This window comes from Sceloporus occidentalis, unplaced genomic scaffold (genome assembly GCF_023333645.1).
Source record: "Sceloporus occidentalis isolate IW3139 unplaced genomic scaffold, rSceOcc1.0.p SCAF_6, whole genome shotgun sequence".
NCBI classification, from domain to species: domain Eukaryota; kingdom Metazoa; phylum Chordata; class Lepidosauria; order Squamata; family Phrynosomatidae; genus Sceloporus; species Sceloporus occidentalis.
The window spans coordinates 78,866,088-78,885,577 of record NW_028316986.1 but is presented as its reverse complement, the minus strand read 5'-3'; the positions used below and the strand labels follow the sequence as shown (position 1 = coordinate 78,885,577).

The 19,490-nt window shown below is 38.5% G+C and overlaps 1 protein-coding gene across 3 annotated transcripts in view; it reads left to right on the top strand.

Moving 5' to 3' along the window:
* The window catches only part of TIAM2 (TIAM Rac1 associated GEF 2), a 156,746-nt gene that overhangs the window by 112,627 nt on the left and 24,629 nt on the right, over positions 1 to 19,490 (top strand). The gene's annotated exons all lie outside the window — the stretch shown is intronic.

Genomic DNA, 19,490 nt, shown 5'->3' with positions numbered 1-19,490 from the left:
TCTTTCCTTTTTAATTTTTTTAAAAAATTCTATTTTTTAAAAAATATATAAAGTTTATTACTTAAAAACATATAACATACAACATATAATATACATAATCAAATACATATCAATACATAACAGACCATCAGTACATTTACCTATCACACACCAGCTATAACAAAATATCTACATATAGATATAAAATACTTATGAAATACTATTTATCTTATCAAATGATGTATATAACCTTATTATTATTATTATTATTATTATTATTATTATAGTTTATTTCTATAGTGCTGTAAATGTACACAGCACTGTACATACAAATGATCAAATCAATAACAATAAAACCTGCCAATGGCATACAATCTACAAAATACGTATAAAACAATAGGTAATAATATAAAATAAAACTGGTTAAAATAAGCAGGCAACAATTAAAAACATCAACTATCCAATCAAAAGTCAGATAGATAATCACACAGTGCCTGGGAATGCTTCCCTGAACAGATTTAAAAGTGGTCAGAGAAGTGATGACCCGTGTTTGCGGGGGAAGAAGTTTCCAGGAGTGAGGGGCAGCAAGTGAGAAGGGATGAATCCGAGATGGGGCAGTGGAGATCCTAGGCTGGGACAGCAGACCTTGACTACTAGAACGGAAGGTACAAGTGGGAATGTACGGAGAAAGAAGTTCAGATAAATAAAGAGGGGCCAGCCCATGCAGGGCTTTAAAGGTCAATAACAAAAGCTTATACTAAATACGGAAGGGAAAGGGGAGCCAGTGAAGAGATGATAATAAAGGAGAAACATGGTCAAAGCGGTGAGCGGATGTAATGATGTGTGCCGCTGAATGCTGAACGGAAATTAAAGGATGAATATGAGAGAGAGTAAGCCCTGCCAGAAGGAGGCTGCAGTAATCTAGTCGGGAGACCACCAGAGCATGGATCAGAGTCTTGGCAGTGGAGGTTGAGAGAAATGGATGGATTTTGGCAATGTTGTAAAGAAAAAATCTACAGGCTTTGGCCGTGGCCTGGATGTGGGGGATAAAAGATAGAGAGGAATCAAAAGTGAAATCAAGACTGCCAGCTTACTGGACCGGTCGAATAGAGGTGTTGTTGACAGAAACAGAAAAGGAGTATTGAAGGGAGGACTTAGCCACTGTGTGAACAAAATGTTAGATTCAATACTGATCCAATATGACTCTTCTTGGTTTCTTACATGCTTTGAAAAGAAAGCTCTACAAAGACTGGAAAAGCCTCCCCAGGATCCACAGGCATTTTCACATGTTATGAAATTTGCATGTATCACAGGGATTATTTTGTTTGTTAGAGTTAGTACAAAAGAGGACCAAATGGTAGACAAAGAACAAAGTTCATTTCATTAATTGGCTGTTAAACTGAGTAATACATCCTCTTTATCCCTGGTTTCCTTGTCCTCTTCATTCCTGATTTGTGGCAGCTTTTAGCATTGTCTTTTAGCACTGTCCTACTATCTGTATTGTAAAAATAGGAGAATAAAGTAAAAAAAAAAATGGACGCAATAAACTGTGCAAACTTAAACACAGAGAGGTAAGTAATATAGCCAGTGAGCATGATAAAAACTTTCAGAGGGAGACTAAATTAAATGAGCAGTCCCTTGAATCCATTTAAAAACAATGAGGACTTGGCACCAAAAAGAAAATACGAGTTGCATTTGCCAGTCCACACAGCTAGCTCCCAGATGTACAGAGAACGGTATCAATCTGTGAATGGATGGTGGCTGTTAAGGAAACTGGATGTACAGTACTTGAGGTACCATTACTGAGTCCAGTAACATAAACCTGATAGGTCATTTCCCCTATCATGTGTAGCAACTTGCTATCATAACAAAACAGTATTGGTGAAGGACTGCATTGCTTTTGAGGGCAACATGCTTCCAGTGATGAACAAATTTGGATCCAGATTTTTTTTAATTAGTTAAAATTAGTTAGTGGTGGTTTGCCTGGAATTCCTTGGTCTTTCCAAAGCTCCTTCATCTCAAGTTGATTTCCAGGCTTTGAAAGTTTAGAGTAACTATGAGCCCAAACAGACAGGGCAAAATAAAGCTGCTTCAGGTCATTTTGGAGCTATGTTGTTTAAATAAGAACTGGAGCGTCGCTTTAATGCAGCTTCTGACCTCTTAAGATGTGTGTGTCATTTAAACAGCATAGCTTCAAAGTGACCCAGCAGCTTTATTTTGACCTGTCTGTTCAGGCCCTAAATTAACATAATTAAGGGAGGGGAATCTTACTAGAAGTGGGATGATAGGGTGCCAGCTAGCTCTGTTTTTCCACGTTCCTATTGGGTGTTTCCTCCTATGGACTTCAGAGCACATGTGAAGTTAACCAAAAAAAAAACCTGCAAGTAGCTGTAAAGGGAGGGGGGAGCTCTTGGTGTCTGTTAAAGAAAAGGTTATTGGTCTGTCTTAAGGAAAGAAAGCTTTTGATTCATTATGTATCCAATAATTATTTAAATTTAATTTTATGGAGAATGGTCCTTATAAGAAAATTGAAAAAATGTTCTGGTTGGCTGGGGTAGAAGGAGGATCAACCAATTATTTGGGCTGTGCTTGTGTGTATGTGTGTAGTACCACCTCCCCATCCCCAGACTGCAATTGTTTGAATGCAATTGTATGAAATTGTTGCAGGAAACCTAAGCAATTTAAATTATATCAACTTTGAGTTTGTTCTAGTCTGATCTAAAATGTAGTTGTACATTCCTTGAAGCTGAGTAAAAGTACTGTTTTAAAGTAAAATGTTACTTCCACTATTTTGAACACCTTTTAGTCCAAAGAGAAAAATCTCACTTGCTCTATGTTTCTGTATAAAGTACAGCGCACCCTCGGCTTACACGGGGGATCCGTTCCAGACACCCCCCCCCCCACGTAAGATGGATTCCACGCATGCTCAAGCCCCATTGGAATGAATGGGGCTCGTGCTTGCAGTGGCGTGGCAGCACATGCACCATGGGCGTGCACCCCATTCATTCCAATGGGACGCACCGCCGCGCAGCTCTACCCAAGTTTGAGCGTATGCGCAAATCTGCATATAGCGCACCCGCAGGCACACTGTATTTCATAAAATAAACATTCAATACAATGAAGAGTTTTGTTAGTCTACTCATTTAACAAACTCATTTAAAAGTTCAGATGAGAAATCATGAAAGTGGTAAACACTAGATTATTACACATACTGTTTAAATTCAATGAACTATCCTTATCAGCTGCTATTAGGAGATACGCAGACCATGGCTGTAGTCCTGAATGCCTGTATATCCTAAATGGATATTTCTGTTATGGATATACACTCATCCCTCCCAATTCATAGGGGATCTGTTCCGGACCCCTCAGCGAATTGGAAATATTGCAGATATTTAAGCCTCATTGGTTATAATGGGGCCGCACTCCTGCATGTGCTGCCATGCACCCCATTTTGTCTCTCCCCACTTGCCATCTGCAAAAGATCAAAATCCCAGATCCCAAGTCCGCGAATGGGAAGGGATGAGTGCATTTGTGATATTCCATCAAACATGCATTTTTAAAATGAAGAATACAGTCAGCCATCCATATCCATGGATTCAAGCATCATGGCTTGAAAATATTTTTAAAAATATATAAATTATTACAACCCTGATTTTGCCATTTTATATAAAGGACACCACTTTACTATTCATTGCATTTAAATATCCAGAGATTTCGGTATCCATGAAGGGGGGTGTCCTGGAACCAACCCCCAGTGGATACTAAGGGCTCACTGCATATTCTGCTAGTTTTTTAAAATGTTAAAAAGTTCATTGAATAGCAAAGCTAAAGTATTGCATAGAACCATAGAGTTGGAAAGGGCCACAGAAGATAATAAATCCAGTCCCCTTCTCAATGCAAAAAATCTGGCTAAAGCTTCCCAAGCAGGTAGCCTCTTTTTGAAGACATCCAGAGACGGAGACTCTACCAGCACTCTAGGTAATTGATTCCATTGTCAAGCAGTTCTTACTCTCAAAAGGTTCCTTCTAATGTTCAATCAAAATCTACCCTTCTGCAACTTAAAGCCATTAGACCTGGTCCTACCCTATAGGGCAGCAGAGAACAAACCCACAGCAATTCATAGCAACTTCAGCAAACGTTGATGGTGAAAAATATATGGGTGAGCTATTACTCTCCCAGATCTTCATCTCCTTTTTAAAAGAGATGAATGATAGTAAACATTCTTAGTGGTTGCCATAGTTTCAGACTCAGCTTTGTAGGAAAGGTTCTTGGAACAAAATTTCCATCATTATCTGCTATTATCAACAACAGAATGAAATATTATGCAACATGTCGTCATTTTTTAAAAGACAATCTCAGTTAAACATCGTCACATAAATCCACTAAATTTCGAAGACCAAATATTTAGCCACTGACCCAAACACTATTAAGAACGAGCTTCTTAGATGGATGTATACTGTAAACATCATTGACAGAATGCATCATCAGGTTACAAAGAATTTCTTTGAATATTGCATATATCTAGGTAATGTTCTAGAATCATCCAAGTGAAAGCCATAATATTTTGGCAGTATTAAAACAGTAAGCTGCAGTACTTCTCTGATTTACATGTTTTCCCACCTCCTTTCTTCCAACATAGTGGCCATTTCTGTTTGAGGGGAGGGGGAAAACCTGTAGAGGCCTAAGGAGTACACACCAAAAATGCCCAAGAATTTTAACAAAACATCTTAGGGATATTGGCCATTTGGGGTAATTTTAAAATTTTGCCCATCTCATTTTGGGATGGTGGGCACGGAGGAGTGACAGCAGCGGTGCAGCTTCAGTGCTCCAGTGTGGGCCCATTCCTTGGCAGTTGTTCACTACAGAAATAGAAGAGCAAGTCTTGCTGAGGAGGAATGATTATAGCTTCTGCAAAGTGAATTCCTGCAGCACCTGTATTTTTGAAATTGTAAACAGGCCTATAGACAATGAAGATCCAGTAAAGTCTGTTTGTTTGGACATCCAGAGAACATTGGTAAAGCCCCTTGTATATGTTTACCAGAGATGGGATAAGAGGATGGTTACTCTCAATGAAATGATAATAGAAAAATATTCTCACACTGGAAGGGAATAAAATATGTAAGCCTTTATAGTCTGTATTAGGACCCATGCTATTTAAACTGTTGATAAAATGACATAAAATTAAGGGTGAGCAGTGAAATGGATACATTTGTGAGTGACACCAAAATACTCAGAGTGATAAAATTAGAGACAGATTACAAGGAGTATCAGAAAGGTCTAAGATGTGAACAGACAGCAAATAAGATTCATTCTAATTGTACAATATTTTCACATTAGGGCATTTGTCCTGATCCCTGCTATACTGATGAAGTCTGGACTGGTTGTGATAATCATAAAATAAATCTTTGGATTTTATCACACATTAAAATATCAATTCAATGTATTTTATCTATGAAAGAAGGCATATTCCTTATTTGAGAAAGAGGACTGAAAATGAAATAAATTGTGGCTGAATGCCCTTAAAATCTAGTTTTCCATTGAAACTGACAACAACAACAACAACAACAACAACAATAGAAAAAAATCAGCAGCAAGTGAAGACCTTCTAATGGTCAACAACAACAATATCTGTGGATTGAAGGACAGAGAAACACAGGTACTGCCTTAAACAGTACAGTTTATGGGATTCACTGCCACAAGAGATTATGACACCTGCTAGTTAACATGCTTTAAGAAAGGATATTAGGTAGATCAACATTTGAGAAAATCAACTAATTTGAGATGTGGTGCTGGAGAATAGTGGTGAGGATACAATAGACAACCAAAAAGACAAATGGATCCTAGAACAGATCAAGCCTGTTTAATTCAACAGGGTTTCTAATTATATTCTTAAAACCATTAGAAGGTTTTCACTTGCTGCTGATTTTTTTTCTGTAGCAGATAAGGTAGAATTATTGGAATATTGCAATTGCTGCAGTTTTTCTGAGAGCTTGTTTCAGTTGCCATATGGGCTGCTTGTCATTCATCAAGTTGCTGTATCTGTTGAATACATTTCTTCCTCCAACACAGAAGCTGGAACAGCTATATTGTTGATTCTCAAACTAAGCAGCCTTTTCCAGTCATGTTTTAATAAAGTGTGGGAGTGTTTTTTAAAGATAGTTGCTTTGAGAGAGTGATACATTGCTGCACTTTTAAAAAGTGCACTAGATGGAAGGGAGAAGGGAATGTTAAAGATGAAGTCTGTTATATTTTATCTGGGCATCCCTTATTAAGAAATTGGATTTTAAAAAAATCTGATGTTGTTAACTATGAGCTGATTCTTGAATGCATATGCATACTTTAATTACTGTGCACTGGGTATCAAACAACAGAATGTTGCATCCGCACTTAACTAGACATCATTCAGCACTAGAGTTTTCAAATGCTAAGTATAACTGTACCAATCCCTTCTCTGACTGTTCAGCTCCAGGAAGGACGTTAAACCTCATATCATAATTGGACAGCAGTGAAACAAGGAAAGTGTTCTAGATATACAGGTTGAGTCTCCCTTATCTGGAATTGCAAAATACTCCAAAATGCAAAACCTTTTTCGTGGGTAGCTGAGATAGTGATACTTTTGCTTTTGGATAGTTCAGTATAAACACACTTTGTTTCATGCACAGTATTATTAAAAATATTATGTATAAAATTATTTCCAGGCTATATGTACAAGGTGTATATGAAACATAAATGAATTTCATGTTTGGACTTGGGTCCCATCTCCAACATATTTCATTATGTATTTGCAAATACAGTGGGCCATTGGTATCTGCTGGAATTTGGTTCCAGGATCTCCCATGGAGACCTCAATCTGTGGATGCTCAAGTCCCATTATATACAATGGCATAGTAAAATGTTGTCCCCTATATAAAATGGCAAAATCAAGGTTTGCTTTTGGGATTTTTTTTTTAAAATGCTGTGGATGTTTGAATACTTAGATGAAAAATCCATGGATACAGAAGGCCAACTATTTCAAAATCCAAAAAACCCCCCCAAAATCCCAAGCACTTCTGGTCTCAGGCATTTCAGGTAAGGGAGACTGCAAATACTTGATCGCTGTGGGTTCTAATGTTTTTGCTCCCCCTTAAATCTTCATTCTTTCTATTTACACAGTCATTCCAGACTTAGGCCCCATACAGACAGGCCAAAATAAAGCTGCTTCAGGTCACTTTGGAGGTATGCTGTTTCAATGATGCATGCGTACTAAGAGTCCAGAAGCCGTGCCAAAGCCACAATCCAATTCTAAGGACTAGAGCATAGCTTTGGTGCAGCTTCTGGACTCTTAGTAGGCATGCATCATTGAAACAGCATACCTCCAAAGTGACCCGAAGCAGCTTTATTTTGGCCTGTCTGTATGGGGCCTTAGACCATAGAGTTCATTTATTCCTTGTTTTAAAAAAGGACTGCACAGAACAGAAAATAAGTTGTTCAGACACAGCTCTGTATTTTACTTGGTTATATGTCTGAAGACAGGTCTGCACTGAGATTGTGCAAAGCTGCTCTGACAACTGTATCATTCTGATAAGGCTGCAGAGCAATAGTGTCATGACTACAGTACCTTCATCTGTCATTAGCTCTATTTTTGGTGCCAGTTACACAAGCAACTACTGACTACAGTTTTTAAAGCAAAGAAAATGTGTTTACAGATATGTTGTTAAATGGCTATTTCTATTTAGTATTTTCAGTGCCAGTTTCAAATTTATTTACTTTATGAGGACCAGCAATAGGAATATTATGGGCAAATCATCTGTCAGCCTTAGTTCCTCAACTCACAGGATTGGTAGGAGCAAGAGAGAGAAGGGAGAGACGACTGAAACACAACAATGTATATAGGAACTGGCCTAGGTCTCAAGACTATCCATTAAATTTTGGAGGAGTATTGAGATGAGTTTAGCCTCAATGACTACCTTGAGGGTGGTGGGATAAGCTTTTGTTTCTTTTGTAGGTCTTTATCTCAGTGGTCGTTTCAGACCATTGTTCTGTATTTTTTTAAAACTGAAAACCTGAATTTCAAAGTAAAAAAACAAAACACCAAACTTCTATCTGGACAAGAAACCAATCTCTGTAGCACTACTACCCCCAGATCTGTGCACTTTTATCTTCTGTTTGTCTGTGTGCATGCGTGTGTGCCATTCACTTCAGCGGAAGAAAGTAGAAGGGTCTACTTGGAGCATTGCCTTGCTCTGCCACTGCCCTGGCCTCCACTACACATATATAAATAACACCAATAAAAATATTGGTCTTAACATGATATTTCTAAACAATGTTCAGCTAGTTCAGTGACTTTCAGATTTCAGGTCCTCCCAGTATTTCAGACCTCAGTTCCCAGAATCCCTGGATGATGGCCAAGGCTGGGGCTTCTGGGATCAGATGTTCAAAACATCCGGAGGGCCAAAGTTTGGGAATCACTGAGCTAACTGAACGGCAGATTTTCTGATCGGAAAGAATTTTAATAGAGCTCAGAATATCTATGCAGGCACTCTAAAAACTGTGTCAGCTTTTCAGAGACAATGGTTGTAATTCTGAAGATCATGGTTGCTCCTTGGAGTGATGGTTATTTACGTGTCGGCTATGTGATTTATTCTGAAAACTGGGTCATATGTTTGCCCATGGATGCATGGTATAAGGTGTGTGTAGGGGAGGGGGGTATTCCAGGCATGCATATGATTCTTTGTACCAAGAGTCTCTCTGTAATCCATTGACTTTTGGGGGCATCATGGGACTCCAATACAAATGCACTTGTCCTGAATACCTTAAAGCAATGGTTCTCAACCTTTGATCCTCTAGATTTTTGAGACTTCAACTCCCAGAATTCCTGAACAATGAACATGCTGACTAGGACTTCTAGGAATTGAAGTCCAAAACATCTGGAGACCCAAAGGTTGATAACCACTGTCTTAAAGGCACCAGATCCCATCTGATCTTGGAATCTAAGCAGAGTTAGCTCCAATTAGTTCTTGGACAGGAGACTGTTAATGAACACCTGGTGCTGTAGGCTATATTTCAGAGGAAGGAACTGGCAAAACTACCTCTGAGGATTCCTTGCCTAAGAACACCCTGTGAAATTCACTGGGTTGCTGTAAGTCAACAAGAGACTCAAAGGCACATGCACACACACATTTTATGATTCATATATGGAAACAGCTAGTGCTTCTCTGAAGTTCTTTGGGAGTACTGCAGCCCCATCTTAGAATCTTCGTATTAATAATCAATCCAGGCTTCTTCAACCATTGCACTGCAGAAGTGTTGGACGATAGCTTCAATGACCCACAACTATTGGCCATACTGCCAGTATGTGTCACGGGCAAACACATCTGGCAGGGGCACCAGATTGGGGAATGCTTCTGTAAACCACCTCATGCCTTTAGTGTAGAGAAAACAATTGATTATTCCTCAGCATCTCCTGAAGCACCTGTGATATTCTTTCATCCCAAATAAAAGTACACTGAGCACAAAGTTCTCTGCCATTGCTCTGTACCATGATTTGAGCAGTTCCAGAAATTGCTCTTTGTATTATATTTTTATTACATTAAATTTTTAATTGTAAGCTCTGCTATCATTCAACAGTTTTCACATAACATTATGCTAGAAATGCATACTAAAATACTCTCAAAGTGCTCCAAAAGTAACCTCATATATTTATTTGAAACATTTTAATCTCATCTTTATAGCAGGTCCTCAAACAAGTTTGCTGTATATTAAAAAAAGTCATAAAAAAGTAACACAAATCTACAGTTAAAACAGGGACTGTTATGTAAGGTACACCAAAGTGTGGGGAGATATATGCCCTTTCAAACACCAATTTATTAATGAGTACAGCTTAGATTTTTTATTGATGCAGTTACATCAAATAAGTTCTACCAAAGGACAAGAACAATTCTATAAACAAAATATCTCATTGACTCTACTACTGTCTTCCTACCTTTCCAAAACAGCTTGAATGTTCAAACAGGGTGTATCATTCAAATCTTACTCTGACTTTCACAGCCATCCATCCTCTCCATTTCCTCCATACCTGTCAATTTAGATTAGTACTGTGTATGTATATTTGTTTATGGAGTAAATTTTCATTGGCTTTGTTAACTGGTAGCTTCCTCCCTGGATTTGAATGAAAGAATGATCAAATCCATCTTGCATCCTTTTTGCTTGTTTATTACTTTTAACTTTTGTACAATAGTTTATGTACATTTAGCTTTTCTTTTTTAAAAAAATCCTTTAAATGTCCAAATACACTTTGACATTTTTTCTCTAGAAGAGGATTAATTTTGTTAATTTGCAAATGGAATGGTGTCTTCTTTCCAATATATTGTTTAGCTCAGTTATATGCAGGACAGCAACATATCAGGTTATGATATGCCACTGCACAAAGTGACTGCTAGACAAGGTATTGGTGCACGTCTGAGGACTGTGCCAGTGTTTGTTCACCTTGCTTTTGGGTATGTAAAAGTATCATTCTGAAAAGCTACAATGCTTGCCCTCAGGCAAAACAAAACAAGAGTTAAAAGCTTAGCTTTGGGAAGGAAGACAAAGCAGCATACATTATCAGTTTATGGGTCCCTGCAGAGGAGAGTTTCAAGGGTAAGTTGGTTCTCTATGTTATTGTTTTTAAATTGTTTGAACCAATTTGAAATGCAGAATTAGAAAGGCTAAAAAGAAGAGAAAATGTATATAAGAGTTAGGTCTGTCTATCAAATGCATGCTTAAATGTTAATAGATGAACCCTTGATCTTGAGACTTGCTTCGCTTTTTGTTCTTTTATAACACAGTTGTGTTTGAGACTTGTGTTAAAAACAAGGCTACTAATTTTTAAAAATCAAATTGCAACAATGGAGCTATTTCAGAGTTCTTTGCAAAATGTATAGCCACGTCTCACTTCTGCACCTCACTGCTATAGTCCAAAATTATTATTTGAGAAGTATGTGAGCTCTTTAACAGCAAGTTAATACATTTTGCGAAGTATAAATTACTGCTACATTGATAGCAGAGGAATATATTTCTAATGTAACATTTTGATCAGGCTGACTCTCTCTTTGGATACTGAAATGGATTCCTCTGCCTACAATATATACTATAAGTCAACCTCGTGTATAAGTCACAGGCAGGTTTGGGGGCCAAAATAGTGATTTTGATATCACTCATGGATGAGTCAAAGGTAAAAGTTAGGAGCATGTACCAAAGGATCTAAAGGTTGAAGGAAATAAAAACAATGCCAGAGAATTTACAAAATTCCATATTTGTTTATTCTCACTTTAAAAGCTGGATGGATGAAACACTTGGTGGGGGGGAGGTCAGTCCCTCCAGGACAGATTATACTCTTGCCTTTCACCAGGAGATGGCTCCTTTTTTTGATAGAGAGAGAGAGAGTTAAAGTATAGTACCTACATTGACACATGGTTGAATAGACTAAAATTTCTAGACTTATATGTGAGTATCTACAGTAATTCTTAAAATACCATCTCCAGTGATTGCAGGATTGCATCCATCTACCCTAATTTAGGAAAAGAGATTTGTATACCCAACCAGGAGTATAAATACAGAATAAATAAAGAAGCCTTTGATGTACATGGCACTGCTTTCAAAGAGGTTTACTCTTGACTTCTTATTTCAATATATATTGAGATTTAGATTGGGAGTAGTATGTATGAACCAACAATCTGTAATCAGACATGGATGTGATTTGCCTACTCACTCTTGATATGAACAGACAGGTCTGCTTCTCCATGTGGAAATATTTCACTGAATATTGGTCTTTATTCTGAAAGACAAGTCTGGAAATGGCAATAAATGTACTTGAATACAAAGATCAATAACTTAAAAAGACAAATGAGTGTTGCAGTTATTCAGGTGTTTACATTATGTGGCAGAAGCATCTGAGATCTCCCTGCAAATGAGCAAAGGACAGATTTGCATGTGAGTTACCCTTGAACTTGCAGAATTAAATAATAATAAATAATAAAATTTTTATTTCTATCCCACTTTTTGCCAGGCAATCAAAGCTGTGTACAACAAGCTAAAATGCATCCATATATACATAGTACCCCCCCCAAAACAAGATTAAACAATATAAGATTAAAACTAACATGCTAAAATCCAATTAATCCAAATAATAATCATTGGTGCAGAGTTCAATAGATGGGAAGTTTTATTCGTGGCCGAGTATTTTATTCTGGGAAGGCCTGCTGGAAGAGATCCGTCTTATTGGCTTTTTTGAAGCTCTCTAGATCGGTAATTTGACAGATCTCATCCGGCAGGCCATTCCATAAATTGGGAGCGGCTGCAGAAAATGTCCTCTGGGAGGTTGCCGTCAACCTGGTCTTTAAGGGCTGTAGTAAATTCCTCCCAGAGGACCCGAGAGTATGGGGCAGGTTGTATGGAAGCAGATGATCCCTTAGATAGGTTGGGCCCAAGCCATGTAGGGCTTTAAAGGTGATAACCAACACCTTGTACTGTGCCCGGAAACTAATAGGCAACCAGTGGAGTGACTTCAATATTGGTGTTATATGGTCACTCCTTGCTGTTCCTCTGACCAACCTGGCTGCCAAATTCTGTATCAACTGGAGTTTCTGGACTAGGCACAAGGGCAACCCCATGTAGAGCGCATTGCAAAAATCAAGTCTTGAGGTTACCAGCGCAGGTACTACAGTTTCGAGGTCACCCCGTTCCAGGAAAGGGCGCAGCTGGCATATCAGCCGAAGCTGATAACAGGTGCTCTTGACCGCCTGAATTGTAGGCAGTTCTAAAGTACAGTTTCCTCCAAGTACCATAGAGGTGCTGGAAAGAGAGAGTTAACTTCTTACATCCTTTCTGATGCATTAATACTAAGTAATTTTTTTCAGTATTTCCCTGGAAGCATGTTTCATAGCAATAGTCATCCAATAACCTTAGTTCTGAGGTTCTTCACAGTAAATATTACTTTGTACTGTCTCATTTGGGTGGTGGTGATCTATCCCAGCAGTGGGTTGTGTGCTAAGAAAAGGTACTGAATTTGAAGCATTGATCCAGCATTGCTCCCCCCAACTGAGACTAGATAATTTTTAGTAGCCCATTAGGACTGCTTAAAAAGAATCATCTTGTCTGAGTTCTGTATCGACCTTTTATTATAACCAGCTGCAGATCTCCAAGCATTAGAACTGAATTCCTGAGCTGCGTTTTCCTTAGATTAGGGAACATTTATCATAGTTGCATTCTATATCTACCCTGCAGCAATGTATCTACATTTTTAGAGAAATATTTAATTTTATAATTATGGACAAAATCATCTGACCAATAGCCAGTACAGTAGCTTAGTTGTTTCTTACTACATCTCCTAGTTTCACATGCCAACATTAAGGGAGGAATGGTCTGCATACACTTTAAAAATACTAAGAAAGAAGAGAAGCCAAACACTGATGGTTGTTCTCATCTGTGAACTGCTGGCATTTCTTGTGTGGTCTTACCTTTGAACAGAAACATGTGTTTCTATTCAATATAACATCTGGATAATTCAGGAAACATTTCTTCCCTCTTGACAGGAAGCCACCTGTCTTTAACAAACCACCTTAAAAGTGTTTGTGCTTTAAAGTACTTTGGTTAGAAAGTATGTTTACTGGTAAAGATGGTCATATAAAATTTAAAAAGATGATTAAATCAGGCCTCATTGCAGGCATTCCTAGGCGCATCCAGGAATAAATGGTTTTAGCTACAGCTGGAAAGGTTTTATAGATCCTTCATATCTTTATTTCTGTTGATATAATAAAGACTTATAAAATCCTTGCTCCCAAGAGTCAGGAGGATGTATATATATTAGCAATATGTTACACAGTCTCCACCATATCCTGCTGTTTACCATCCTTTGTGGCCATTAGTTCTAGGAATTCAACAGAAATGCTCCAATAGGAAATAGTGTAATTTATGAAAGAGGCATAATGTGGATATGGATGTCTCTGCATTTCCTCTTTTAAACTATTATACCACATTTCCTCCCCCTTTTTGCTTTTACATTTTATCTTACAATATTTCTGCAAGCAAAAGATAAATCCAACTATTAACAGGATGATTGATTGATGGATTGATTTAATTCGTATCCCACCTTTCTTCCAAAGTGGGACCAAAGCATCTTACAACGGCTGGCATCCTGTTAGGGATAGTATATGCATACATCATGTGTATGTCATTTGTGGGGTGCTGCATGGGTTGGTATTTCCTTCCTCCCTCTTCAGTGCCCAAAGATACCCCCTCCCCATGTGATGAACAGCCTCTGAAGCCCCTTGTATGGCCATTCCCTTGCATGTCCATTCCCAGTTTTGTGAGGAATGGATAGGATCACAGTAGCATCTTTTCTAGCCAAATGCAAAAGAATGACATCAGCAATGAGATCCACCAGGTTCCTTTGGAGGTCACAGGGCTTCTGATTTATGGAGACATAGCTTCATGCTACTGCCATCCTGCTTGCTCTCCACAAAGCAGGCAATGGCTGTGCAGAAGGTGCGGCTTCAGAGTCTGTTCAGTGAATTGGGGGTGGTATATGGGTCAACCTAATGTAGGTTCATATATGGACCTGCTAAGCTTCGCTGAGCCATACAGGATTGTAACCAATATATGTTAAAACAAAATAGTTAAAGCAGTACATTGTACAAAAGTTATAACATAACTACCAATATAATTAAAACATTAAGTTTAAAACAATACAAAGAATTTAAAACATTAAGAAGATTGTTAAAGAATTAAAAACACCTAGAACACATATTGCATATTAAAACATCATGCCTGTTGCACATCCTTCTACCCCAACCAGATTAAAGGCTGAAGCCCTCTTTAAATAGGAAGCTCTTTGCCTGCAGAGGGAGATCTGGCTCAACCTCTCACTGGAGGAAGTTCTATAGCTTAAGAGCCATTGAGAAAGTTCTTTCTCTTGTCCTCTTCAGATGAGTTTGGGAAGATAATCAGATGGAGAAACGGGCCACCCCTAAGATCCTAAGACTCATATGTGGGAAATTCTGTAGGTACATTTCATCTGATTTATTGGAGGGGATGCTTGGGTGCAGTTGTGCACACATTTATTTTAAGAAAACTCTGAAATCTGCAGTTTCAGAAGTACTGACTAGGATGTTGAGTTACTTGAGGGGTGATACCCAATGAATTTGACAACTGTGTCACAACTGAAGTCAGCCACGTTGAACAAACAAGTCTGATGACACAGACTGAATTTGAAAAAGCTCATTGTTGTCACAGTCAATATCTAGTCATTCTGATTTATTTGTATCCGCAGTGGTAACATTTCACTTTCCTTTTTTAAGACAAGTTAATATCCTACATCCTCAAATGACAAACTGAGGACTAAAGCTGACATTGTTTTTAGGTGTGGTTTGTTATAAAAATGCGGATACTGACCATATTTCTCATCTTTCTGCCAACTTCTTGGAAGGATTAAAAAAAAAAGACAGTCTTTTTTCCTGTCACTTATCTCTGACAGATGTTACTGAGTGTTCTGCATTGGCCTTGTGAAATGAAAGGCATATAAATGGGAAGATAACAGGGCTTAAACAACAAGAGCACGGGCTAACTTGTTTAATCTGCTGGTCAGTGATACATTACGATCATTGTTTTCTTCAAGTACCTACTTAATTCCTATGCACAGATATTTTTTTTAATAGAGGAAAATCCTTTTGTACAGACTTAAAAACTAAATAACAAGAAATCAGGAAAACTGGTGTGAATGAGTTTAAATAAGAAAATAGAGAAACCATTTAAGAAGACTGGAGTGGGTGGGAAGATCCATTGACAACTAGTAATCAAAAGAGAGGATGTTGTTTTAGACTCAAGTAACAGAGAAGTGTATCATTAAGAAATGTTGAACTTTTAAGGGTTGAAGAGAACAACAACGTTAATTCACTGCATCTAAATTTCCAACATAGGGTCAAGCTATATATAATATGTACTCACATTTGAGATAACGGTTTTTGTTTCTAAATACCAGTTGGTGGGGGGCGTATTTAAGATCAGGCTTGTGAGACTTGGCTTCAGCCCTTTCCTGGCAATGTGAGGGAATGCTCTTTCATTGGTTACTGTTTCAAAGCCATGCTGAGGTGGGGAAAAGGTTAAAAGCCCATTTCCTCTAGGTATCATGAAACTGACCATCCTTCCTGTGTCCCCAGTATGTGTGTATGTGCTTCAAGGTGCCTCTCTACTTATGGCAACCCCATGAATTTCATAGGGTTTTCTTAGGCAAGGAATACTCAGAGGTAGTTTTGCCAGTTCCTTCCTCTGAAATATAAGCCTATGGCACTTGGTATTTGTTGGTGTCCTCAGTAGCTGGTATGTTAAAAACTGAATCAGTTTAAGTGAGAAGAAAAGTGTCATTTTGCAAGATTCTGAATCTCCAGCATTTCTTCAAGCAAGCCTAGGCATACAGCTTGAGCTGTGATGCAGTTGGTCAGTTGGGTTAAGAGAACTGGGAATTGAAGAGCTGGAAATAGCAGCTCTCAAAGGATTTGGCAAGGTGTTAGAGCAAAACATTCTGCAGTGTTTATTTCAGATCATGTTGGTAACATTTTGTTCTTTTCCTTTATTATGGCGAATTAACTGTTTGTAAAGAGGCATAAATACCCTAAAGGTGACAGATCCTGTCTGATCTTGGAAGCAAAGCAGGGTCAGCCCTGGTTAGTATTTGGATGGGGGACTGTCAACAAATATCAGGTGCTGTAGGCTATATTTCAAAGGAAGGAACTGACAAAGCTACCTCTGAGTCATCCTTACCTTAGAAAACCCTATGAGATTCATGAAGTCACCATATGACAACAGGTAACTTGCAGCCATGTGTACATGCACACACGTGTGCACACGCGCACACACACAGAGCTGCAAAAGGCATGGAATTGGAGTAAAAATTCATTTTGTCATCTCCTGTATTTGCATGTGTATATATGGGGTGGGAATGGAGTGGAGATGAGCAGGAAAAAAGTAGATAAAGATGGGCAGAATGAGGTAGGCATGTCTTTGTAAGTAAAAATTGCCATTCAAGACATCTGGAGAGCCCCAGGCTGGAGCAAGCTTTTGTTGTATGATACGGTTGCCATTTCCCCCAGAAAACTTGCAAAAACCTGAATTGAAGGGACTAAAAAATATCCTGGCCACTTGGGCTGGTTGAATCAATAAATCCTGGATTTCTCCTTCATTGCAGGCCAATAGTTAGATTAAAATGTGGTAGTGGCACTGCTGGGAACCTCATCCCACCCTGCAGGCTCTGGTTGCTACTGCACAGGTGTAGCATTGCCACCTTATTTTTTCCATTCCCTCCCTCTTCTCCCGACAGGCCCAGAATGCAGGAAAGGAATAGGGCAAGCAGAGATGGCCATCTGTTATATGTAGGTTCTGTCGGCATCTTGAGCCTTGGGCTAGGCAGCACAGTGGAACTTTGCTTCTAAACAGCTTCAAGAGAGTAAATGGAGACCACGGCCATATAGCCTGAAAAATCCACAAAAACTGGATGCCGGCCATGAAAGCCTTCGACTTCATGAATGGAATCCATTCACTCTCTGGAGCTACTTGGAAGTTTCCCTCTTCTCACACCAGAAAGGGAGGGAAAGAAGAAGAAAAAGAGGTCTTAGACTGGTACTGGTACTGAGGATGAAACATAATAGTAGAAAAAGTGCAATGATTAATGTGTTGAATTTGCATATTTGGAATGCTAATTAATAGTATGTACAGTATAATTATAATAATTTGCAAAATACATAAATTAGATGCCTGGGTATGAGGGACCAAAACATGGCAACCCTGGACATGCCAAATATTTGCTTCCATCTCACTTCTGTTCTGTGGATACATAGAGGAGGAGAATGAGACTAGATGAAACTCCTGTAGTGCATGGATTTAGTAAACATAAAATGAGTGCAGGTTACAAGAGTCTTGGTTGGATGCCCTTGCAAAGTCTCTTCCTCAGGATCATGCTCATGTTCTGACTCTTTTTAATTGTTCCTCTAATTATTTACATTTTTTGAGGTTTCTAGTGGTATAAATGTGCATTAAAGTGAGATCAGTGAGATTTTTACTTTTTTAATGTGGTCTTAGAGGCCTTCTGCATGATTTATTATTTTTCTTTTCATGTTGCAGGCTTTCAATGCATATGTGAACTGAAATGCTATAGTCTAGATTTTCTCCATTTTAAATGCCATATGACCTACAGATCTGTTCAGTATTATTGTGGATCACTTACCTTTGAAATGACTGCAATTAAAGAGCAAGACTCACTTCCTATCTACAAAGCAACCACTTGGGCAAAGCTGTTTAAAATTCTGGGTTGAAGCATGATGTAATTAAGAACTAAATTGGCTTTCTTTGAAAAAGAGTAAAGTCTAGTTTGGGGGCTAAATTAACATTGACTAACCTTGTTTCTGAACTTTAAAAAAAAGGCTTGCTTTAATGTGAGCTGTAAGTTTATAGGTCAAATATAGGCTGAAGGCCCTCTGCACTAACATAGGCTGGTTAAAATTATGCATTTTTTTCTGTGTAATGTTGAAAGACCATTCCACATTTCAAATTATGTATTTCTGCTTTTAATACCTTTCTGTTGGCCAACTAGTTGGCTCATATTTGTGGGCTAAGAGATGTACTGTTGTAGGTATCATTCAATGGCTGATCTTTAGATGTTACACTTTATTGTGTATTTTCCAGTGCCTGAATAATAGTACTATAAAAATAATATCAGGAACCTAAAAGGAAAAAGCTAGGTCTAAGCACTTTCAAAAATCCTTTCCATTCTAAATGTTCCTGCTATGCATGTCTCAGTCAATAAATGAAACCAGGAAATCATCACCATTCACACATACACACACACACACACACACACACACACCCCCCAATGGAAATTACCATCTTACTACAGAGGTAGTCAATGTAGTTACAGGGAACTTGTAACTCCCTTGTTAAAACAGCTTCCCTGCCTACTGGATTGTTTCTGGGCACAATTCAAAGTGCTGGTCATGACCAATAAGTCCAGACTGTTTGAGAGACCTATCTCCCCATATGAACCTGCTAGAGCCCTAAGATTTTCAGGAGAAGGCTTTCTCTCGGTCCTGTCAAGATCACAGGCTCACTTGGTGAGGACACGAGAGAGAGCCTTCTTGGTGGCTGCTCTCAGCCTCTGGAACTCCTTCCACGAGAGGCTAGGCTGCTCCCCCCCTTGCTGGCCTTTCGCCATCAGGTAAAAACATTTTTATGCAGGAAGGCATTTGGTGTATAATGCATAGCAGGGTGGTTTTTATGGAGCAGGTGGATTTTTAGTTTGTTTTTAACTTTTGTATATTTTTATGATTTTATATTGAGTGTAGGTGTTTTTATTGTTTTGAATTTTATTGAGATTTTAAATGTTTTGTCTGTGAAATGCCTTGGGTCCCGCTGAGGAGAAAGGCAGCATCTAAATGAAATAAATAAATAAATAAATGGTGTCTTCCAGATGTTTCTGTCTACAGCATCTGTAAGCTCCACCCAGCACA